This window comes from Anomaloglossus baeobatrachus, chromosome 2 (assembly GCF_048569485.1).
Source record: "Anomaloglossus baeobatrachus isolate aAnoBae1 chromosome 2, aAnoBae1.hap1, whole genome shotgun sequence".
NCBI lineage: Eukaryota > Metazoa > Chordata > Amphibia > Anura > Aromobatidae > Anomaloglossus > Anomaloglossus baeobatrachus.
In genome coordinates, this window is record NC_134354.1 from 368,796,814 (window position 1) to 368,823,137 (window position 26,324).

Here is a 26,324-nt window from a genome sequence, read left to right on the forward strand (position 1 = left end):
AGAAAGTGGGACTTTTCATGTATTTCAAAGTACCTTCTACTCTCCGGCTCTGTAGTCCCTATAATGCCTTTATTTCTAGATATAAAAGCATCCTTTCCATCTATAAATTCTGTTTTATATGTCATTAAAGGAGAATTAAAATAAATACAGAATATGTTAGCAACATATTCATGAGAAAAGCCTTCAAACCTTTATGTATCAGTTGGCAACCGAATGCCATTGCCGATCACCTATAATTACTGTTAGATAGCAATATGTTTACAGAGAACTCTCAGAAGTTTCAGAACAATTCATTCAAAGTTTCTACTTGTATCATATTTAAATCATATTGCCAGAGATTTAAAGAAAAACAGAAACACATTGTAAGCTTGTTGAGACAATCACCCAATATTGGTCCAATACCAAACTAAGTAGCCCTATTTATTTTAACCCAAAATACAATGATCTGTTTTGTTTTTAACTAACGTGGAATTATGGAATTATTAACTATTTGATTCCCACTTAGCAACGTAAGACAATTTGGCCTTCAGCTCAAAATATGATCATATTTGAAAATTATAGCTGCTTTGGCTCTAGCACATTCCAAGAAATATTTTCTCATATTTAGTATGAGATTCCCGTTATCTTTTCTGTAGGAAAGTCCTGCATCTTGATCTGGTTGAAGAGTGAAATAGGAAATGTAATAATTACTGATTACATGGGCATATAGCATTTTTTCAACTAGAGATCCTTTATATTCATTATATTATTATTACTAGCTGTAGTACCAAATGTTGCCTGGGATAGTAACTGTCTGTTTCTCTCCCAGTCTCTGTCTGTCTCTCTCTATTTCTCTCTTTGTCTGTCTGTCTCTTTCCCTGTCTGTCTCTATATCTCTTTCCCTGTCTGTCTCTTTCCCTGTCTGTTTCTTTCCCTGTCTGTTTCTTTCCCTGTCTGTTTCTTTCCCTGTCTGTTTCTTTCCCTGTCTGTCTCTTTCTCTGTCTGTGTCTCTCTGTATCTGTCTGTTTCTGTCTGTCTCTTTCCCTGGCTACATTGTGACATGCCAACATTCCATTTAAAGGCGTGACTGCGCATTCTTCTGAAGTTTTGTGGCTCCCAGCTCCATTGACTGTAATGGAGGCAGGTTTTTTGGCGAATAACTGTACAGTGCGAAGTTGAAAAATTCCCCCTCAAAACATGGTCTATGATGTTCCCTGAGTCAACTGGAGTGTCTGTGCAAAATTTTGTGATTGTACATGCGATATGCGGATTCCATTAGCGGACACACACACACACACACACACACACACACACACACTCAGCTTTATATATTAGATTATTATTTATTATTATAGTGAAATTTATTCCATGGCGCTTTACATGTAAAAAGGGGTATACACAATAGGGTCAAATACAATAATCATAAACAAAAGAAGGCAAAGACTGGTACAGGAGGAGAAAGGACCCTGCCCTTGAGAGCTTACAGTCTACAAGAGATGGCTGAGGATATAGTAGGTGAGGGTGGAGAAGGTTGTTGCAAGCTATAGTGGACTGATAGGTTACTGCAGGTTGTAGGGTTGTCCGAAGAGATGGGTCATCAGGTTCCTTTTGCAGCTTTTCAAGCTAGGCGAAAATCTGATATGTTATGCAGAGCGTTCCACAGTATTGGGGATGCACGGCAAAAATATTTGGATTGGATTGTGAGAAGAGGAGATGAGAGGGGAGTAGAGAAGGAGATCTTGTGAGGATTGAAAGTTACAAGCAGGTAACTACCGGGAGACTAGGTCACAGATGTATGGAGGAGACAGGTTGTGGATGGCTTTGTATGTCATGGTTAGTGTTTTGAACTTGAGTCGTTGGGCAATGGAAAGCCAGTGAAGGGATTGGCAAAGAGGAGACATAATACTAGGTATTCCGTTATAAATGCAGATATGGAAATTTAAAAATGGGCCATTTCTTAAGGGCCACAACTATTTTATTTTCTAAGACTGTATACTATATCTCTTCAGTTCTTTATTTTATCATGCCAGCAATTTGTCTCTCTGTTGTTAGCAGAACAGTGTGTCATGGTACATGCAGCCAGTTACCAGCTGTACAGCCATTCAAAAGTGTGTTCATAAATTGTTTTACCCAGTGATGCAATGGAAATAGCAATATACAGTCAGGGCCAGAAATATTTGGACAGTGACACAAGTTTTGTTATTTTAGCTGTTTACAAAAACATGTTCAGAAATACAATTATATATATAATATGGGCTGAAAGTGCACAGTCCCAGCTGCAATATGAGAGTTTTCGCATCCAAATCGGAGAAAGGGTTTAGGAATCATAGCTCTGTAATGCATAGCCTCCTCTTTTTAAAGGGACCAAAAGTAATTGGACAAGGGACTCTAAGGGCTGCAATTAACTCTGAAGGCGTCTCCCTCGTTAACCTATAATCAATGAAGTAGTTAAAAGGTCTGGGGTTGATTACAGGTGTGTGGTTTTGCATTTGGAAGCTGTTGCTGTGACCAGACAACATGCGGTATAAGGAACTCTCAATTGAGGTGAAGCAGAACATCCTGAGGCTGAAAAAAAAGAAAAAATCCATCAGAGAGATAGCAGACATGCTTGGAGTAGCAAAATCAACAGTCGGGTACATTCTGATAAAAAAGGAATTGACTGGTGAGCTTGGGAACTCAAAAAGGCCTGGGCGTCCACGGATGACAACAGTGGTGGATGATCGCCGCATACTTTCTTTGGTGAAGAAGAACCCATTCACAACATCAACTGAAGTCCAGAACACTCTCAGTGAAGTAAGTGTATCTGTCTCTAAGTCAACAGTAAAGAGAAGACTCCATGAAAGTAAATACAAAGGGTTCACATCTAGATGCAAACCATTCATCAATTCCAAAAATAGACAGGCCAGAGTTAAATTTGCTGAAAAACACCTCATGAAGCCAGCTCAGTTCTGGAAAAGTATTCTATGGACAGATGAGACAAAGATCAACCTGTACCAGAATGATGGGAGGAAAAAAGTTTGAAGAAGAAAGGGAACGGCACATGATCCAAGGCACACCACATCCTCTGTAAAACATGGTGGAGGCAACGTGATGGCATGGGCATGCATGGCTTTCAATGGCACTGGGTCACTTGTGTTTATTGATGACATAACAGCAGACAAGAGTAGCCGGATGAATTCTGAAGTGTACCGGGATATACTTTCAGCCCAGATTCAGCCAAATGCCGCAAAGTTGATCGGACGGCGCTTCATAGTACAGATGGACAATGACCCCAAGCATACAGCCAAAGCTACCCAGGAGTTCATGAGTGCAAAAAAGTGGAACATTCTGCAATGGCCAAGTCAATCACCAGATCTTAACCCAATTGAGCATGCATTTCACTTGCTCAAATCCAGACTTAAGACGGCAAGACCCACAAACAAGCAAGACCTGAAGGCTGCGGCTGTAAAGGCCTGGCAAAGCATTAAGAAGGAGGAAACCCAGCGTTTGGTGATGTCCATGGGTTCCAGACTTAAGGCAGTGATTGCCTTCAAAGGATTCGCAACAAAATATTGAAAATAAAAATATTTTGTTTGGGTTTGGTTTATTTGTCCAATTACTTTTGACCTCCTAAAATGTGGAGTGTTTGTAAAGAAATGTGTACAATTCCTACTATTTCTATCAGATATTTTTGTTCAAACCTTCAAATTAAACGTTACAATCTGCACTTGAATTCTGTTGTAGAGGTTTCATTTCAAATCCAATGTGGTGGCATGCAGAGCCCAACTCGCGAAAATTGTCTCACTGTCCAAATATTTCTGGACCTAACTGTAACATGCTATATTTACCTTAGAATACATTAGTGATGTTACCTGGTCTAGTATAAAAAATGCAAACTGGAGGATAATAATCCTCCCTCTAAAGTATACTGTGCAGACAATTGCATGACTAGTAGCCAAGATGCATAACTAGTATTCATGAGGATAAGAATTTGATCAGCAGATGACATTCCAAGGAAAGCACTAATTAGAAGAGCAGCCAAAAGGCCCAAGATCACACTGGAGGAGCTGCAGAGATCAACAGCTCAAGTAGGAGTATCTGTGCACAGTACACACACACTCTTAGTAGAGCTACACTCCATCAAGCTGTGGCTAGGGCGAGATTGTTCCTTCGGGAGATCACAGTCCCGGAGCTAATCTGGAGGTGGGGTTTGTTAGTGGGTGGAAACTTAAGGCGGCGTTACACGCTACGATTTATCTGACGATATGTCGGCGGGGTCATGGTTTCCGTGATGCACATCCGACATCGTTAGCGACGTCGTTGCGAGTGACACCTACGTGCGACTCCGAACGATCGCAAATAGGTTGAAAATCGTTGATCGTTAACACGTCGTTCATTTTCAAAATATTGTTCGTTGTTTGGATCGCATCAGACATATTGGTACATTTGACACCCTGCAAACGACAAACAACATCCACATGACCGCCTTGGTGAAACAATACGTATATCGCTGAACGATTTGGCGTCGCTTGCGAGATCGTTACGTGTGACCACTAATAAACGACCTATGTGCGATCTCAGCAAATCGTAACTACGATGTGGGCGTGTCACATTGTTAATGAGATCAGCAGATAAATCATAGCGTGTAACGCCACCTTTAGAGTGCAGAAAGTGAAACAACACAGAACGAGTTAGGAGGAGAATGAAGGAAAAAGCGGAGGGGAGAGGTCCTTTGGACTGGAGCCGGAGGGGCTCGTCCTAGGACAAGGAGAAAGAAAAGGATGAAGGGATCCTAGAGCTACGGGAAGTGAGAGATCCATCCATGGGCTTGCTTCCACATCTAAAGCGGGCTTTACACGTTACGACATCGGCAACGAGATATCGTCGGGGTCACGTCGTTAGTGACACACATCCGGCGCCGTTACCGACATCGCAGCGTGTAATGCAAATCAGCGACGATCAACGAGCACAAAAACGTCAAAAATTGTTGCTCGTTGTCACATCGCTCATTTCCTTAATATCGCTGCAGCGACAGGTACGATGTTGTTTGTCATTCCTGCGGCAGCAAACATCGCTGTGCGTGACACCGCAGGAGCGACAAACATCTCCTTACCTGCCTCCACCAGAAAAGGAGGAAGGAAGGAGGTGAGCGGCATGTTCCAGTCGCTCATCTCCGCACCTTCTTTTCTATTGGGCGGCGTTCAGTGACGCTGCTGTGACGTCGCTGTGATGCTGAATGAACCGCCCCCTTAGGAAGGAGGCGGATCGCCGGTCACAGCGACGTCGCACGGCAGGTAAATGCGTATGACGCTGCCGGAGCGATAATGTTCGCTACGGCAGTGATCACCACATAACGGCCGTATGACGGGGGCGGGTGCTATCGCACTTGGCATCGCTAGCATTAGCTAGCGATGTCGCAGCGTGTAAAGCCCGCTTAACACATCGGTGTGGAGTGACTTGGCTGCAAAGGGGACCGGTACCTAGACTACTGGAGAGCAACCAGGCTCAGCTAGCAAAACCGGAGGCTGAGGTAACTGCATGTGCCGAAGCTACTACCACACTCAAATCCACTGAAAAGGTGACCACAGAGGTCCAGGGAATTAGGCAGGCAAGCCTCCCAAATAGGGTCCGCAGATACCGGCTCAGGGCACTCTGTATGAGACGCAGAGCAGGAGGGTGAAGCCAGCGTAGGAAGATGATCAGGAAAGGGACACAGAAAGGTACACCAGTCTTGTGCCTCTGAACTACCTGGGGATCGACTGGATTCCATCACCGCAGGACTCAGCACTCCAAGGACAGAATTTGACCGGCCGGGATAATCTGGAACTGACAACTGTGAGTAAAGAACTTGTGACTGCATCTCACTGTGTCCTGGACTCATTGCCTGCGCCGCCAGCCCTGCGCTATTCAACTATCTCAAAAACCTATTCCTGAAAACTGCCTATGGTTGCCCTGGGGTCCTAGCTCCACCTGTGCGGAGCTGTATCATCTCAGCTGCATCACCATCTGCCCCAGCTGTCCCATCTAAGCAGCGTCCGCCATCTTTGGCCGAATACCACAGGTGGCGTCACGATTCATCATCCCATGTAAATATCCCCCACTCATTTAAAATGACACCACCAGGGTCACGGAGTCGGGCCCTGCTGCCGTGACATTCCTAAGACAAGAACCATGGCCTCGTTTCGAGTGTCCCCTCGGACGGCCCTGGTGGGGCGTGTCACAATCCTTGAGGAAAACTTGTTAGAGGCTTCAAAAGACTTGAGACTGGAGCATAGGTTCACCTTCCAGCAGGACAACTACCCTAAATATCCTGCCAGAGTCACAATGGAAGGTTTAGATCAAAGCATATTCACGTGTGTGAATGGCCTAGTCACAGTCCAGACCTTAACTCCTTTGAGAATCTGTGGCAGGACTTAGGGGTACTTTGCACGTTGCGACATCACTAGCATTGGCTAGCGATGCCGAGCGCGATAGTACCCGCCCCTGACGCACATGCGATATCTTGTCATAGCTGCTATAGCGAGCATTATCACTACGGCAGCTTCAAACGCACTTACCTGCCCTGCGACATCGCTCTGGCAGGCGACCCGCCTCCTTCCTAAAGGGGCAGTTCGTGTGGCGTCACAGCGACGTCACACGGCAGGCGGCCAATAGAAGCGGAGGGGCGGAGATGAGCGGGACGTAAACATCCCGCCCACCTCCTTCCTTCCGCGTTGCCGGTGGAGGCAGGTAAGGAGATGTTCCTCGCTCCTGCGGTGTCACACACAGCGATGTGTGCTGCCACAGGAACGAGGAACAACATCGTATCTCCTATTGGTGCAACATTATGAAAATGACCGACGCTACACAGATCACCGATTTTCAGCGCTTTTGCGATCGTTTATAGGCGCATCTAGGCTTTACACGTTGCGACGTCGTTACCGGCGCCGGATATGCGTCACTTTCGATTTGACCCCAACGATATCGCAGTAGCGATGTCACAGCGTGCAAAGTACCCCTTAGAAACTGTTGTGCACAGACGTCTCCATCCAATCTCACTGAGCTAAAGCTATTTTATAATGAAGAATGGGCAAAAATTTCAGCCTCTAGATGTCCCCAAAACCTTGCAGAGTAATGCTAGCAGATGGTGGTCCTCCAAAGCAAAGACTCAAGGAGAGCTGAAAAACAAATAAATAACACAATTTTCAGATTTATGTTTTTAAATTATTTAGAAAACCATTAGGGATGATCGAGTACCTCAAATATTCGGCTACGCCCATATTCGACAAATAGGTCACCGCTATTCGACTATTTACGAATATTCGATGCACAATGTAAGTCTATGGGAAACCTGAATAGTTGCCGAATAGCAACTATTCGGGCTTCCCATAGACTTACATTGCGCATTGAATATTCGCATAGTGGCGACCTATTTGTCGAATATTCGCGAAGCCGAATATTGCCGAATATTTGTGATATTCGATCATCCCTAAAAACCATGTATCGTTTTCTTTTCACTTCACAAATACTTACTACTTTCTGTTTGTATATCGCATAAAATCTCAATAAAATACATTTAAAGTTGTTGATGTAACATGGAAACAATGTGGAAAAAGTTCAGAGCATGAATACTTTATTTTTCAAGGCACTGTCTATGCATTTCATATAAACGATGCACTTACATCACTTTGCAAGTTTTGCCTTGCTCTTGGCAAATCCAAGCGATTACTTTATTTTAATCATATAAAGATACAACCACAAAAAACAACAAGTCAATATTGGTTTTGAACACTGAATGATTTTACCCCACTGAGAAATGACTCCAACTGCTATGAGCAGATATTTTAAAAGGAATCAGGATGATTTTACTACTGAAACTAGTGGTATGGCTGTAGGGCATAATACAGTAATATAAATTATACCTGTCTTGTAGACATTTGATGTGCCAGCATGAATCCACATGCTATTTGACTGGTTTTGCAAAGGTTGCATGACAATACACTCAGTAAAATGAAATGCCTCTTATGCACTTCTAGACTAAAGGGGGCTTTACAAGCAACGACATCGCTAACGAGATGTCATTGGGGTCACGGAATTCGTGACGCACATCCAGCCTCGTTAGCGACGTTGTTGCATGTGACACGTACGAGCGACCGCTATCGATGCTAAATACTCCCCAAATCGTTGATTGTTGACACGTCGTCCATTTTCCAGATGTCGTTGCTGATTTTGGATGCAGGTTGTTCATCATTCCTGAGGCAGCACACATCGCTACGTGTGACACCCCAGGAATGACGAATAACACCGTACCTGCGTCCTCCGGCAACGAGGTGGGCGTGACTTTCATGCGGCTGCTCTCTGCCCCTCCGCATCTATTAGACACCTGCCGTGTGACGTCGCTGTGACGCCGCACGAACCACCCCCTTAGAAAAGAGGCTGTTCGCCGGCCACAGCGACGTCGTTAGGAAGGTATGTGCGTGTGACGGGTACTAGCGATTTTGTATGCCACGGGCAGTGATTTGCCCGTGACGCACAAACGACGAGGGCGGGTGCTTTCACGAGCAACATCGCTAGCAATGTCACTGCGTGTAAAGCAGCCTTTATGTCCAGGGAACTTTACAGGGAATCTGTCACCATAAAAGTGAAGTCCAATCCCTGGACATTTTGCCAGCTGGTGCCTTGTGAGACCACACCAGTTGCACATAGCTAAAGCCGGCCATGGATATGTATATAAAATAGGTGTCTTGTAAACTGTATTTATTATTTTTATGCTATGTGTCCACATTGCTTTTTTCTGTCCTTCTTTTCTGCACACAAAAAAGCATGTTTTGGCAAGAAAAAAGCAGCTGAAAAACACACATTTATTATTGCGTTTGCACATTTTTTGATTTGCGTTTTTCCTGCTTTTTTGGTGCTTTTTTTAGTCATGGTGATCGCGGGGTTCAAGCTCTGTATTCCCGTGATCGCCCCCGGGTCTTCGGCTGATCTTACTGCCAGGACCCAGCTCTCACTGCTCAGAGCGGTGCCTGCCGTCAGTTTAACCCCCTGAATGCTGCGATCACTTCAGCAGGGAGAGGAATTGCTTACCTCTCCCTGGCGATTCGTTCCCTGTAATGCGATCACAGGGACCTGATTGCTGCCATAGTAACCCTGGGTCGTGACCCAGGATGACTCCGGGTTACTGAGCTATGGAGATACAGCATGGTGTGTGGCAAAGTACTGCGCTGTAATCCCCTGCAGTGATAAAACACTGCAGGGGATTATAGAAACACAGAAAAAAAATGCAGAAACAATGGACATGCTGCTTCTTTCTTCAGCAACAAATCTGCAAGGAAAAAAGAAACAACGTGTGCACAGCAAGTCATGATTCTCATAGACTTTGCTGGGATGCTTTTCCCTTTCTTTTATTGATTAAATTAAGCAAGGAAAAATGCATGAAAAAATGCAAAAGATTAACCACTACATGTGCATGTAACCTAAATCCTTACAATTTTTTTGCCAACGGACGGTCATACCAGTAACAGAAAGCTTTCTTTGTATAACTGTACAAACAGATATACACATGTGGTCAAAATTGTTGGTACCCCTCGTTTAATGAAAGAAAAAACCCACAATCGTCATAGAAATAACTTGAATCTGACAAAAGTAATAATAAATAAAAAATCTATGAAAATGAACAAATGAAAGTTATTGCTTTTCTGCTTCCACAGAATTTTTTAAAAAATTAAACTCGTGAAACAAGCCTGGACAGAAATGATGATACCCCTGAAAATAATGTAAAAAAAAGAACATGTTAACTCAAGGTATGTCCACTAATTAGCATCACAGGTGTCTACAATCTTGTAATCAGTCAGTGGGCCTGTATATAGGGATACTCACTGTGCTTTTTGGTGACATGGTGTGTACCACACTCAATATGGACCAGAGGAAGCAAAGGAAAGTATTGTCTCAGGAGATTAAAAAGAAAATTATAGATAAGCATGTTATAAAGTAAAAGTTAGAGAAGCTGTGGAAAGATAAGGCGCAAATAGGGTCTTACCCGGTATAACACATGGAGGGTGAATGTTTGCAGGAACACTCACCTGGTAGGGTTGTGTCAGTCACAACCACTTTGAGAGCATGTAAATAACGTGGGAGGCAGCGGTCCCACAGCGAGGAGTAAATTCAGAAGGCAGGAGAAAGGCAGGTTTGAATACCGCGCCAAACCACAGGAGTCCAAATGTTGTTAGTAAATCCCTTTTCTTTATTTTTCACAGGCCTACGCGTTTTAGGGACATATCCGTCCCCTTCCTCAGGACAATGTACAGAGAATACTATAGCAAAAGAGGGGCCACAGGCTCCAATACATATGGTAGAAAAAAGCCACGTATTCACTAATTACGTCATCATCCTCATCGTGACTCATGGGCACGTAAGGAAATGGATAAAGTTGTGCGTGTTGACAGAAAAAGAAAAAAAAAGAAGAAAAAACGAAGAAAAAAAGGAAGAAAAAAAGGGAAAAGCAAATGAAGGAAAAGGAGGAACAAAAGGAAAAGAAAAAAGGAAAAAAAAGGGAAAAAGAAAAAAGAGAAGAAAAACGCTATGATGAGGTGAAGCAAAGCAAAAAAAACGGGAGATCGTTCCTATAGGGGACTGTCATTGCAAGAAAATCGGAGAAGATGTAAAAAATGTAAAAACGTTAGTGTACAAAAAAGAAAAAAATATTTACATATGCGTCTTTAATAAAAATGCAAAAACAAAAATAAAACATGATCTAATGATTATTTTTATTTCCACATTCGTATGGAAAGGGGAAAACAATAAGAGAATGATAAAGAAACTGAAGGTGAATGTGACCGTAATGATGTGTGGTGAGAAATGTATTAGTATCTGGAAGTTGATAATGTTATCACCAAATGTATGTGACTGATGGTGTGGGTTCACTGTGATTAGATGGATAACAGTGGCTCTGTGACTGAAAGTGAGAAAGATACAGAGCGGGAGCAGGGGAAGCCCGCATGTAGGATTAATGGAGGTTGACAGCGTGGGAAAAAGTTGTGTGCGCCTGCGCAAAGAGCTGATCCGAGGTGAAAGCTGTGTGGAGGAAAAGAAGTGGAGGGCACCTGCACGAAAGGTAACTAAAGGTTGATACCATGGGAAAAAATTCAATGCGCTTGCGTGTGGAAGTGATACCGGATTTCAACCGTGCGGATGAAAAAAATGTCTGCAGCTAGGGGATAGTGCCGTGATTAGATATGAGGAGTGAGAAAGTGACATTGAAAACGTGATTTGGGGAGAGAGCTAGAATATCAAATGACAATGAAGTGAAATGAGAGAAGAATGTACAATATATACATATATAAATAATGATGCATCAAAGAAAAAAGGAAAGGGGCAGAAGAAAAAGTATGGACGGAGACGGGATTCTATGTGAAAATGAAGGGGAAAGTGTGTAAATAAATATTAAACGGACTCCCGACAAAAAGTGTGGAACGGGAGAAAATTATTAGTTAACTAATTATTAACTATTAGGGAGAACAAGGAGGTCACCTGGGGAGGGGACCAATGAAGACTTGAAAAAATATATATCTATAGACATAAAACCCGAAAATAGGGAAGAAAAAAGGAGGGGAAGGAATAGTGAATATTTTAATTAATTAAAACCAATAAATAAGAGATAATAAAAATAACATAAAAGTCTTGGAAAGGGATACAATAAAAATGTGCAAATGCACAATGCAAAAAATGTATAAATGCACATGTATTAACATGCACAAGTAGGAATGGGAAAAATAAGTTCCTGATTGAACTAGCAAGGTAAAGTAGTACTAGGAAAAAGACAACCATGAACATTCCCATAAAAATATAAATATATGAATATATATGCATAAAAAATGGAAACAAAAATTCACATGTATCATATATAATATAAGATAAGATCATGATAAAAGTATGATAAAATTATGATAAAAATCCTGATGCAAAACTGACAAATAATATCAAAAACTAAAAAGATAAGTCCGTTATCAAATTCAAGCCCATAGGTTTCAAAGTGTCCAGTTTATGTATCCAGAAAGTTTCTTTCTTGTTGAGATTGTCCATTCTGTTAGAACAATTGGATGGTATTTGCTCTATAGGTGTGATGGTAAAAGCCATGGTCTTGTTATGGACCAAAGTGCAGTGTTTAGAAAGACCATGAAGCATGTAACCAATTCTGATATTGTGTCTATGTGAGTTCAGTCTGTTGTGTAGAGCTTGACAAGTTCTGGCAATATATTGCTTGTCACATTTACAGTCAATGAGGTAGATTCCAAAATTAGATTGACAAGTGAGATGAGATTTGATTGGAAAATCCTCTGTTCCCTTAGAGGAACTGAAACTTATCCGCTTATGGCAAATGGTTTTACAGCATAGGCAGTTTTTTGAACCACATCGATATGACCCTGGAGGGGCAGTGGAATTGTTAGTTCTCAAAGGGACTGTCCTAAGGCGGCTGGGGGCTAGGACATTTTTGATATTGGGAGCTCTCCTGAACGTGATGTCGGGAAGGGGGGGGAGAATGGTTTTCAAAAACGGGTCATTCAGCAGTACACTCCAATGCTTTCTAAAGATATTCCTGATTTTGATGTTATCACTACTGTAAGTGGTGAGGAAATTAAGATTAAAGAACTCATCCTAAATCGAGACACTGGGAGCTCCAGCGACTGCTGAGCTTATATAAAGCTTCAAGAGGCCCATCTCTTCCTGCAAACCTACAACCTACAATAACCCTCAGTCCAGTACACCACTGTGCAACCAGCTCTGTCCTCGCCTATTGTACCATCACCCATTCCCTGTAGATTGTGAGCCCTCGCGGGCAGGGTCCTCTCTCCTCCTATACCAGTCTGTTTTTGTACTGTTAATGATTGTTGTACGTATACCCTCTTTCAGTTGTAAAGAGCCATGGAATAAATGGCACTATAATCTAATATATAAAACTGAATGTGTGTGTGTATGTGTATGTGTGTATGTCCGGGATTGGCATCCGCACCGTCGCAGCTACAGCCACAAAATTTTGCACACTCACACTTCTGGACCCCGAGAGCGTCATAGGCTATGTTTCGAGGGAAAATTTTAACCCCGCTCTTTACAGTTATTCGCCAAAAAACCTGCCTCCATTAAAGTGAATTGAGCTGGGAGCCACAGTGCAGTCAGAACTTCAGAAGAATGCGCAGCCACGCCCTTAAATGGAATGTTGGCGTGTCACAATACAGCCAGGGAAAGAGACAGACACAGAGGGAAAGAGGCAGACACAGACAGGGTAAGAAACAGACATAGACAGGGTAAGAGACAGACACAAAGCGACAGACACAGACAAAGAGACAGATTGACAGGGAAAGAGACAGACAGGGAAAGAGAGAAACAGGTTAAGAGACAGACAAAGAGACAGAGGGAAAGAGGGAAAGAGACAGACAGGGAAAGAGGGAAAGAGACAGACAGGGAAAGAGAGGGAAAGAGACAGATAGGGAAAGAGATTGAGACAAACGGAGAAAGAGACAGAGACAGTCAGAGACAGACAGATAAAGAGAGAGACAGAGAGATATATACAGAGGGGGAGACAGACAGAGAATGGGAGAGAAACAGAGAGTCAGTTACTATCCCGGGCAGCGCCGGGTGCTGTGTTGTGAGGCAAAATTTTAACCCCACGCGTTCCAATTTACCAATCAATTTTGCCCCTATCTACATAATGGGGAAAAAGTGAAACGGAAAGTGTTGGGGGCAAATTGACAGCTGCCAGATGTGGACTTAAAAAATGAGAGCGATGGCGCCAAAGATTATATACTGTACAGTTGCTAAGGTGGGGCCCCGACATGGGATACTCACCGGACTCGGGGATATGAACACACACACACAAAATGCACCACACACTACCACGTGCTTGAACACATATACCACCCTCAGCACACATCTCACCACACATACACCAACCTCGCCACATAATCGCCCTAAAACACACACAAGTCTGGTATTATCCTTCAAAAATAAAAATCTGATTAATAAGCAGCCAAACTACAAGAACAACAAATGTACCACATAGGAAACACGGCAGCTGTCAGTCACATGACCTGTCTATTATGTGTATGTGTGAGCTAATATATACTGTCAGGGGGGAGGGCTTTCTGCTGCCTGGAGATTTATCAGGCTGCCAATAGCAACCAATCACAGCTTAGCTTCTATTTTGCTAGAGTTAATTAATCTGAGCTCTGATTGGTTAATATAGGCAACAATTTAATAATTACATTTCTATCTATTTGTTTTGTGGTTTTTGTGTGCACAATACATTTTTGTTAATACATTCTATTTTGTTAACAGCAGTTATTAACCCGGGCGAAGCCGGGTAGTACAGCTAGTCTAATATATAAAGCTAAATGTGTGTATGTATATGTGTATGTGTGTATGTGTGTATGTCCGGGATTGGAATCTGCATCGTCGCAGCTACAGCCACAAAATTTTGCACACTCACACGTCTGGACCCCGAGAGCGTCATAGGCTATGTTTTGAGGGGAAATTTTAACCCTGCTCTTTACAGTTATTCACCAAAAAACCTGCCTCCATTAAAGCAAATGGAGCTGGGAGCCACAGTGCAGCCAGAACTTCAGAAAAATGTGCAGCCACACCCTTATATGGAATGTTGGCGTGTCACAATGCAGCCAGGGAAAGAGACAGACACAGACAGGGAAAGAGGCAGACACAGACAGGGTAAGAAACAAACATAGACAGGGTAAGAGACAGACACAAAGAGACAGACACAGACAAAGAAACAGACTGACAGGAAAAGAGACAGACAGGGAAAGAGGGAAAGAGACAAACAGGGAAAGAGAGGCAAAAAGACAGACAGGGAAAGTGACAGAGTAGACAGACAGGGAAAGAGATAGATAGACAGACAGGGAAAGAGATTGAGACAGACGGAGAAAGAGACAGAGACAGTCAGGGAAAGAGACAGACAGACAAAGAGATAGAGAGAGAGAGAGACAAAGAGATATATACAGAGGGGGAGACAGACAGAGAATGGGAGAGAAATAGAGAGACAGTTACTATCCCGGGCAGCGCCGGGTGCTATGTTGTGAGGCGCAATTTTAACCCCGCGCATTCTAATTTACCAATCAATTTTGCCCCTATCTACATAATGGGGAAAAAGTGAAACGAAAGTGTTGGGGGCAAATTGACAGCTGCCAGATTTGAACAAAGGGGACTTAAAGAATGAGAGCGATGGCGCCAAAGAGTATATACCGTACAGTTGCTAAGGTGGGGCCCCGACATGGGATACACACCACACTCGGGGATATGTACACACACACAGAATGCGCCACACACTACCACGTGCTTGAACACATATACCACCCTCAGCACACATTTCACCACACATACACCAACCCCGCCACATAATCGCCCTAAAACACACACAAGTCTGGTATTATCCTTCAAAAATAAAAATCTGATTAATAAGCTGCCAAACTACAAGAACAACAAATGTACCATATAGGAAACACGGCAGCTGTCAGTCACATGACCTGTCTATTATGTGTATGTGTAAGCTAATATATACTGTCAGGGGGGAGGCCTTTCTGTTGCCGGGAGATTTATCAGGCTGCCAATAGCAACCAATCACAGCTTAGCTTCTATTTTGCTACAGTTAATTAATCTGAGCTCTGATTGGTTAATATAGGCAACAATTTAATAATTACATTTCTATCTATTTGTTTTGTGGTTTTTGTGTGCACAATACATTTTTGTTAATACATTCTATTTTGTTAACAGCAGTTATTAACCCGGGCGAAGCCGGGTAGTACAGCTAGTCTAATATATAAAGCTAAATGTGTGTATGTATATGTGTATGTGTGTATGTGTGTATGTCCGGGATTGGAATCTGCATCGTCGCAGCTACAGCCACAAAATTTTGCACACTCACACGTCTGGACCCCGAGAGCGTCATAGGCTATGTTTTGAGGGGAAATTTTAACCCTGCTCTTTACAGTTATTCACCAAAAAACCTGCCTCCATTAAAGCAAATGGAGCTGGGAGCCACAGTGCAGCCAGAACTTCAGAAAAATGTGCAGCCACACCCTTATATGGAATGTTGGCGTGTCACAATGCAGCCAGGGAAAGAGACAGACACAGACAGGGAAAGAGGCAGACACAGACAGGGTAAGAAACAAACATAGACAGGGTAAGAGACAGACACAAAGAGACAGACACAGACAAAGAAACAGACTGACAGGAAAAGAGACAGACAGGGAAAGAGGGAAAGAGACAAACAGGGAAAGAGAGGCAAAAAGACAGACAGGGAAAGTGACAGAGTAGACAGACAGGGAAAGAGATAGATAGACAGACAGGGAAAGAGATTGAGACAGACGGAGAAAGAGACAGAGACAGTCAGGGAAAGAGACAGACAGACAAAGAGATAGAGAGAGAGAGAGACAAAGAGATATATACAGAGGGGGAGACAGACAGAGAATGGGAGAGAAATAGAGAGACAGTTACTATCCCGGGCAGCGCCGGGTGCTATGTTGTGAGGCGCAATTTTAACCCCGCGCATTCTAATTTACCAATCAATTTTGCCCCTATCTACATAATGGGGAAAAAGTGAAACGAAAAGTGTTGGGGGCAAATTGACAGCTGCCAGATTTGAACAAAGGGGACTTAAAGAATGAGAGCGATGGCGCCAAAGAGTATATACCGTACAGTTGCTAAGGTGGGGCCCCGACATGGGATACACACCACACTCGGGGATATGTACACACACACAGAATGCGCCACACACTACCACGTGCTTGAACACATATACCACCCTCAGCACACATTTCACCACACATACACCAACCCCGCCACATAATCGCCCTAAAACACACACAAGTCTGGTATTATCCTTCAAAAATAAAAATCTGATTAATAAGCTGCCAAACTACAAGAACAACAAATGTACCATATAGGAAACACGGCAGCTGTCAGTCACATGACCTGTCTATTATGTGTATGTGTAAGCTAATATATACTGTCAGGGGGGAGGCCTTTCTGTTGCCGGGAGATTTATCAGGCTGCCAATAGCAACCAATCACAGCTTAGCTTCTATTTTGCTACAGTTAATTAATCTGAGCTCTGATTGGTTAATATAGGCAACAATTTAATAATTACATTTCTATCTATTTGTTTTGTGGTTTTTGTGTGCACAATACATTTTTGTTAATACATTCTATTTTGTTAACAGCAGTTATTAACCCGGGTGAAGCCGGGTGGTACAGCTAGTAATAAATAATAATAAAAATATCATCTCACTGGCTTGATTTAAGCCCTTGTAGAAGGTCCTTTTCTGTTTCTGCATGATATTGACATAGAGTGAGACACAGTGAGTTTGGTGTGGAAGAACTTGACTGACCCACAAAGCACTCTGACCCCAAACCCCATTGAAAAACACATTTGGGATTAATTAGAATAGAGACTGCGAGCAATGTCCTCTTATCCAACATCAGTGTCTGACATCTTTTGGATGAATGGGCAAAAAATTCCCTCACACATTCTTAAATCTTGTAGAAAGTCTTCTTAGAAGAGTGGAAGCTGGTATAACTGCGAAGAGGGGACCAACTCCATGTTAATGGTTAGGAATTAGAATGGGATGTAATAAAAATTCCCTTAGGTGTAATGTATAAGTGTGCAATACTCTTGTCTATATAGCACCTATGGTGATGTAGATGCATATATACTTATATAGACATGTACCATTTCTTGACTTATATCTCTTTATCCATTGCTTAAAAGTCAATGATGTAACTCTGATATTGCTTATTGACCCTTTAAAGCTGTCAAATATGGTTCTCTATTCTTCTATTCATTGTATAATCTAGATCATATTGCATCAATTTAAGCAATAAAATTGGCAGTTTATCTGTAATATGACTGACAACCATATAAATTAGGAAACAAGCATCAATTAAACAGCTAAATTGGTTGGTGACGTGTGGAAAATTGAAGAAGCGACACATTTTTCAATGGTGGTAGTTGCATCATCTTTGGAATAGAAAATGACTTCAATAAGTGTTTGTGAAATGATCTGATGATCTCTTACAGTTATGAACCCTTCCTTGTTTGTTCCATGAACTAAACTCTGTGCTCTGTGTAACTCAGTGTTTGACTGCAGAGACCGGTCAGGGAGTTTTCTCCAATTTTCATATTTATTCTGAATGTTTGTTTGCTTTATTTTCTAAATCTTACTACCTCTACAAAGGAGAACAGAGAAACAGGAGACGCTTTGCCAACAGACATAGGAAAGAAAATCTGAAGGCACATTTGGGTCCTGTTTCTGTTGCGGTTAGACCTTTCATCTCAGATCCCGCCTGGTTTAATATTCCATTATGAATTCTGAAAACTATTTTCTTTTTATAACAGGGGATGGGTTTCTCCCTAGTTTTCTTTCCAGGTACCAAAAATGAAGGGGTGGGTGCACTTTGTGTAAAAGGAGTTATATTCTACAAGTTGTGACTGTTTGAAGACCTTGCTTATATTCCATAGAATGAATGGTTTATGTTTAGTGTAAAAATGGCAGAAATACTATCCTCAAAGGACACAAATTAAAGAGACCTTTATACCCACAGCCAAATATCATAACCATACATTATGAAATTTGTGATCAAAATAGAATGCGCTTACTCCTTAGATTATGAAGATTGGTGGTTTAGCCTCAGGTACTGCTATGATTGTTATAGGTCCAGAAGATGGGGTTACTGAACTGTTCCTCAGCCAGGCATTACATAGTTACATAGTTATTTAGATTGAAAAAAGACCTAGGTCCATCTAGTTCAACCTTGCTCCACCAGTTCTACTTATTGATTCCCAAATCTTAAATCTGAAACCAGTAATTGGTGATTGGAGAAGGATCAGTGCTGTACAACCGTTATAGGGTCATCAGAGATGTTTTGTATGAGGCTTTCCATTTTTATTGTAGCCATTTGTGGCGCCCCTGACCTGGTCAGGCACCACTGAGTACTGCACCCATGCTGGGGGCAGTACAACACAGGTAATCCCGGAGGCTGAATAGGGTGTGGACACACAGAACACTCAGTAACCAGGGGCACACACACTGCTAGAGGGGACCCCTGAGCAGACTCAGGGAGGGGGCGTGGCCCTCGCCTCCCAGCTAGTGGTGGGTGGTGTCACTGGGAACAGGGAGTGTGCAGAGGCAGAGAGTCAGTGAGAGGAAGTGAAGGAGAGAAGTCGTGTTTGGTGAGGGCAGAGCAAAGTGGAGCAGAGCCCTTCCAGACACTGCACCGTTCGTGGCTGCTGACGGGGGAGAAAGGGCTACTGGTAGTGCCGCCCGAAAACCACCTGAGGCCGGAGCGCAGAGAGGTGGCTGAGTACGGGGACTGCCAGGAGACCCTGCCCGCACGGAGTACAGGTACCCAGAGCAGGGGCCCATTCAGTTGGCCTGCTTCACCTGCCGGTGAGAGCACTGCAAGCTTACCACCAACCACACACAGAGTCCGGAGTCATGCAGCAACGAGGGGGCCCATAGGCGACAGAAAGCAGCAGCTAGAATTGTCTGGTCCACGCTGCAAACAAACGGGCCAGAAAGGGGAGAACGGCGAATGCGACTTCCCTGGGTGATCCCAGCAAGACTTCAAGTCGGGGTCACCTTAAAACACGAGGGCTAGGAAGGCGAGTGAGCAGTCACCCCTCTTTCAGCCAAAGGGATACCAGGTTCTTCCTGGTCTACCGAAGCTACGCCCGGGTTACTCACCCCGCCACCTGACGTGAGTAAAAACCCTGAGAGACATTCTGGTTATGCGTGTGAGTCATTCTGTGATCTGTGGTTCCACACACCCAAATTGGGCCCTGGGGCTAGCCTCACTCTCGGGAGGCCAGTACATCTAGCTGCATCCAACATCAGCCCCAGGCGTCCCCTAATATGCAGCGGTGGTCCCCCTGACCGCAATACCAAGAGTGGCGTCACGAATCCTAAGAAGTCAACCTACCTGTGACCAGACTGTCCCTCCACGTGGAGTCCTTGAAGACCCTGAAGGTAATGCAGACCTGGGCTGGGCTCCACACATTGATAAATACTAACCTTTTGTTGCTTAGATAAAATTATAGTGAAGATGTTCTGAAAACAAACAATGGCGCAAACAAAGGGTCTTAAGGGGGCTTTACACGCTGCGACATCGCTAGCGACGTCACTAGCATTCGCACCCGCCCCCGTCGTTTGTGCGTCACCGGTAAATCGCTGCCCGTGGTGGACAAAATCGCTAGTACCCGTCACACATACTTACCTTCAGAAATGGAGGGTGGAGAGCAGCCGCATGAAAGTCACGCCCACCTCTTTGCTGGAGGACGCAGGTATGGGGTTGTTCACCGTTCTTGGGGTGTCACACGTAGCGATGTCTCTTGCCTCAGGAACGACGAACAACCTGCGTCCAGCACCAGCAACGATATTTGGGAAATGGACGACGTGTCAACAATCAACGATTTGGTGAGTATTTTGCATCGTTAGCGGTCGCTCGTATGTGTCACACGCAGCGATGTCGCTAATGAGGCCGGATGCGCATCACGAATTCCATGACCCCAACGACATCTCGTTAGCGATGTCGTTGCGTGTAACGGGGCTTTTAGACATTACTGGGGAAGCAATGTCACATAGTTTTCTGCAAAAAAAGCTGTAAAAAACGCCGCTAAAAACGCAGCAAAAACGTCTAGTGCGCACAGGGCCTGATGCTGACAGACGGCAGGAGGAGGAGCTACCTCCCCACACTGCCGTGATCTCTGCAGTGTCAGTACGTCGCTGCACGCCGGGTCAGGGTCCACTGAACCCGGAAGTGCGGCGCATACGGAGGTACAGGGATTCATTTGTGTCAGTGTCTTAAAGAGACACTAACACAAATGAATACAGGGAACCGGATCGCTGGAGCTGTTTCTTGCCGGTTCTGGGAACCGGCTGCTATTTTAACAACCGGTTCTCCAGAACCGGACAGAACCGGCTGAATCCCACCCCTGACTGTGCAGACATTTCAATGGAATAAGGGTTAATGTTACTGATCTGATTGCCCACAGTCTCCACATGCCCAACTGCCCCTCCCCCCGGGCCCCTGCTTGCCCCCCTGGGCCCCCATACACCGTCCCTGGGCCCCCACACCCCCCGGGGCCCCTGCTTGCTCCCCGGGCCCCCGCACCCCCCCCGGGACCCCTGCCTTCTATACTCACGTGCTCCTGCAGCCTGGCCTGGGGCGACGCCGGGTCCGTCCTCCGCAGCGCGATGCTGCCAGCACCTGCACAGGAAGGAAGCAGTCATCACTCTGAGACTGCCTCCTCCTGCAGTGTCGCTGGCTGCGCAGATGAGTCAGAGCCGCGCGGCACTGACAGTGATAGCAGGCAGAGCAGGGAGATCGCTCTCCCTGCTTGCCGCTGCAGAGGGAATGGGATTGTCACTAATCATATCGGCAATGTGCCGATCTGATTAGTGAAATTACCACCTGGGGGAGGGCCTCTCACACATATCCATAGGGGCCCAAGGGGGTTGGGGGGCGGGGACTAGGGGGCATGGCCATCAATAGCAGGGGCCCACCGGGGGTTCTCCCGACCTTCTGGCGACTCGATTCCACTCAAGCCGTCCACTGGTGTGTCTGGTGGGTGTGGTGCAGGGTGTACCTAGGGTTTGATTTACTGTTGGAGGCAACACCATTTAGATAGGGACCAAGAACCAAGAGGGAGACGGAATACTGCACAGAAGGGCAGCTTGTGCAGTACCCTGTGACGACCGGATAGTCCAGGGACGTCACAAAGACATGGCTGATGTGGCACTTGTGGAGATCCAATCGCACGGGGAGAAGGTTAACCATCTGCTCTGCCATCAGCGTGGCTGGTTAACCCTTTCCTTTCCCTATACGATTAGATAAAATTCTAAAAATGTGCATCTGTAAAACAAAAACTGTTGGGATCTCATGTACCGACATCATTCTGCACATCTCACTGTAATCGACATCTGATTGCTGTGTTCCAAAATGGAGATTGATGCTTGTTAACTAACAGTTGTACTCATGCTATAGGATAGGGCATCCCAAGAAGCCAAACTCCCTATGTTAAATTATTTACCATATTATTATTATTATTATTATTTATTTATAGAGCACCATTAATTCCATGGTGCTGTACATGAGAAGGGGGTTACATACAAAATACGTATACAAGTTACAGTAGACAGACTAGTACAGAGGGAAGAGGGCCCTACCCTTGCGGGCTTACATTCTATAGGATTATGGGGAGGAGAAAATAGGTGGGGTGTAGGTCAGGCGGCAGCTCCGCACGGTGGTCGGGCGGCAGCTCCGCACGGTGGTCGGGCGGCAGCGAGTTCATTGTAGATTGTAGGCATTTCTGAACAGGTGCGTTTTCAGGTTCCGTTTGAAGTTTGCAAGGGTAGGGGATAGTCTGACGTGTTGAGGCAGCAAGTTCCAGGAGACTGGGGATGCTCGGGAGAAGTCTTGGAGTCGGTTGCGTGAGGAGCGAATGAGAGAGGAGGAGAGAAGGAGATCTTGGGAGGACCGGAGGTGACGTGTTGGAGTGTAGTGGGAGAGTAGTTCGGAGATGTACGGAGGGGAAAGATTATGCACAGCTTTGTAGGTCAGTGTTAGTAGTTTGAATTGGATACGGTGGAAGATTGGAAGCCAGTGGAGGGACATGCAGAGGGGAGAAGCGGGGTGGTATTGAGGAGAGAGGTGGATCAGTCGGGCAGCAGAGTTAAGAATGGACTGGAGAGGGGCGAGCGTGTTGGCAGGGAGGCCACAGAGGAGGATGTTACAGTAGTCGAGGCGGGAGATTATGAGGGCATGCACTAGCATTTTAGTAGATTGCAAATTGAGGAAAGGGCGGATTCTGGAAATATTTTTGAGTTGAAGACGGCAGGAGGTGGTGAGGGATTGGATGTGTGGTATGAAGGATAAGGCATAGTCAAAGGTCACTCTGAGGTAGCGAACTTTGGGTACTGGCGAGAGCATGGTGTTATTTATTGTAATAGATAGATCAGGTGGAGAGTGTAGGTGAGACGGAGGAAAGATGATTAGTTCAGTTTTGGCCACATTGAGCTTTAGGAAGCGAGAGGAGAAGAAGGAGGATATAGCAGATAGACATTTCGGGATTTTGGACAGCAGAGATGTGGCATCTGGGCCAGAGAGGTAGATCTGGGTGTCGTCGGCATATAGGTGGTATTGGAAGCCATGGGAGTTTATGAGTTGTCCCAGGCCAAATGTGTAGATAGAGAAAAGTAAGGGTCCTAGGACAGAGCCTTGAGGAACGCCAACAGAGAGATGGTGGGATGAAGAGGTTGTGTGAGAGTGGGAGACACTGAAAGTGCGATTTGAGAGGTATGAAGAGATCCAAGAGAGGGCAAGATCTCTGACACCAAGGGAAGAGAGGGTCTGTAATAGGAGGGAGTGGTCAACGGTATCGAAGGCTGAGGACAGGTCTAGAAGTAGGAGTATAGAGAAGTGCTTGTTCGCTTTGGCAGTAAGCAAGTCATTTGTGATTTTAGTCAGGGCAGTTTCGGTAGAGTGATGTGGACGGAAGCCGGACTGTAGGTTGTCAAAGAGAGCGTTAGAGGAGAGGTGGGAGGAAAGTTCAGCATGGACATGCTGTTCCAGGAGTTTTGAGGCAAGTGGGAGTAGTGATATGGGGCGATAGCTGGTAGTAGAGGTTGGATCGAGGGAAGGTTTCTTTAGGATAGGTGTGACTGTTGCATGTTTAAAGGCAGAGGGGAAGGTTCCAGTCGTTAAAGATAGGTTGAAGAGGTGGGTTAAGGCTGGAATAAGGATGGTGGTGAGGTTGGGAAGGAGGTGGGATGGCATGGGGTCAAGTGCACAGGTGGTGAGGTGCGCTTTTGAGAGAAGACGTGCAAGCTCTCCTTCGGTGATGGTGGGGAGGAAGTTTATGGGAGAGGGGCAGTGGTCAGTTACATGAAGGGGTTGTGGTGGCTGAGCAGAGAAGACTTGCCTTATTAGGTCGATTTTTTCTTGGAAATAGGTGGCAAAGTCTTCTGCAGAAATGAGGGAGGTTGGAGGGGGCAGTGGTGGGCGAAGGAGGGAGTTGAAAGTGTTGAATAACTGTTTGGGGTTGTGTGTTAGAGAGGATATGAGGTTTCTGAAGTAATCGTGTTTAGCGGAGGCGAGGACTGAACGAAATATGTGAATTGCATTTTTGAATGTGGTGAAGTCTTCCTGGGAGTGCGTTTTCTTCCACCACCGCTCTGCAGCCCTAGACCTTTGCCGAAGTTTTTTAGTGAGGCTGTTGTGCCAGGGCTGTCTATTGATTCGTCTCACTCTGCCATGCACAAGGGGAGCGACTGAATCAATAGCTGATGTGAGGGTGGTGTTGTAGAAAGTGGTGGCACTGTCTGTGTCGTGGAGGGACGATATGGAGGACAGTGGTAGGATAGAGTTGGCGAGGGTGTGCATGTTGAGGTGTGCAAGGTTTCTGCGGGGATGTGCTAGGTGCTGGACAGGGGGGGTAGGTGAGGAGGACAGGGCTGAAAAGGTCAGAAGATGGTGGTCAGATAGGGGGAGGGGGGAAGTTGTGAGGTCAGAAAGGGGACAGAGGCGGGTGAAGATAAGGTCTAGTGTGTGTCCATCTTTGTGGGTGGCAGAGGTGGACCACTGAGTTAAGCCAAAAGACGAAGCAAGGGAGAGGAGTTTGGAAGCAGCTTGTTGGCGAGTGTCAGTGGGGATGTTGAAGTCACCCATGATGATGGTGGGAATGTCAGCAGAGAGAAAGTGTGGAAGCCAGGCAGAGAAGTGGTCGAGGAAGGCAGTGGTGGCGCCCGGGGGTCTGTATATGACAGCCACTTGGAGGTTGGAGGGAGAATAGATTCGGACAGAGTGCACTTCAAAGGAAGGCAGGTCAAGGGAGGGTAGAGGAGGTGGGATTGTGGTGAAGTTGTAGTTGTTAGAAAGAAGGAGGCCCACTCCTCCACCTTGTCTATTGCCAGGGCGAGGAGTGTGGGAGAAGTGCAGGCCACCGTAGCATAGTGCAGCTGGGGAGGCAGAGTTGGATGGTGTCAGCCATGTTTCGGTGATGCCCAGAAAGGATAGATTGCTGGAGGTAAAGAGATCATGAATGATGTGCAGTTTATTACACACTGAACGGGCATTCCAGAGCGCTCCTGAGAGAGGTGGCGGCGGAGTCGGTGAGAGGGGAATAGTTTTTATGTTGGATAGATTGCGGTAGTTACTATTATGTGGAGAGTGGTGGGTGGGTGATAAAGAGGGGTGTACCATCCATGGGGGGCCAGGATTGGGGGTTATGTCACCAGCAGTGAGAAGGAGTAGAGAAAGGGAGAGCAGGTGGGAGAAGGAGAGTGGACGGCATGGTCTGCGTGATATTAGGAGCGATCTGAGGTTCAGGAGTAGGTCAGCAGATGAGGACAGATGAGAAGGCAGGAGGGAGGTGGAGATGTATATTTGTTTAGAGGGTGCTGGGGTGTGGGGATAGCGAAGGAGAGTGAGGAGGAGAGGGGCAAAGACTGTGAGGGCATAGGTGAACATGGTGGGAGTAGTGTGGTAAGTATGTGATTTAACAAGTAAGTTGTGTCAGTGGCAAACTTGGTTAGAAAGAGCTGAAGTTTACCTTCTGGTCACGTCTGGTTCATTTCTGGTATATTTCTGACACTTATGAGGCACTTATCCAGGGGCACGCACACAGACCACGGTCATAGACCTAGTGCAGTACTTGTATTGTACTTGTACTTGTACTTGTACGTGTATATACATGTCTCATTGACCCAGATGAACATATATATATATATATATATATATATATAAAATCAATTGCTGTTGTGCATTCATGCAAATATTTTCATATTCAACAATGTATCTGAAATTTAGTCTTAATTTGTAATAATTTGGGACTTCATATAGTGATTTTATAGCTTAATGGTTTGTGTTCTGGTTCCTACCATATCACAGCTAATGTATTGAACTTTATATTCTCTAATCTCCGGTAGAAATAAAAGCTTTAATATATTTAAACTTATCCGCAAAAATGTTTGGTCTACAGTGTACAATTGATCGCACATACAGTTGTACAGATATCTAAAATACCTCTATATTACGTTTGTATTAAAAATGGCCGGTAAAATTGATTTATTTCTCATCTGACGTGATCAAACATGTCAGATGAGAAATAAATATGAGCCCTTAGTGCCCCCAAAGCCCCTGGTACCGGAGAGTCCCCCCACCACCCCTACCCCCCCTCCGGAAAATCCAAGATGGCGCCGACGCGTGCTGAAAACTCCCGCCGCCGCCGGCTCTGCATTCATTTCCCTCCGATCTGAAATGATCAAACATTTCAGATCGGAGGGAAATGTCCTCCCCCTGACCCCTCCTCCGGTACACCGGAGATCT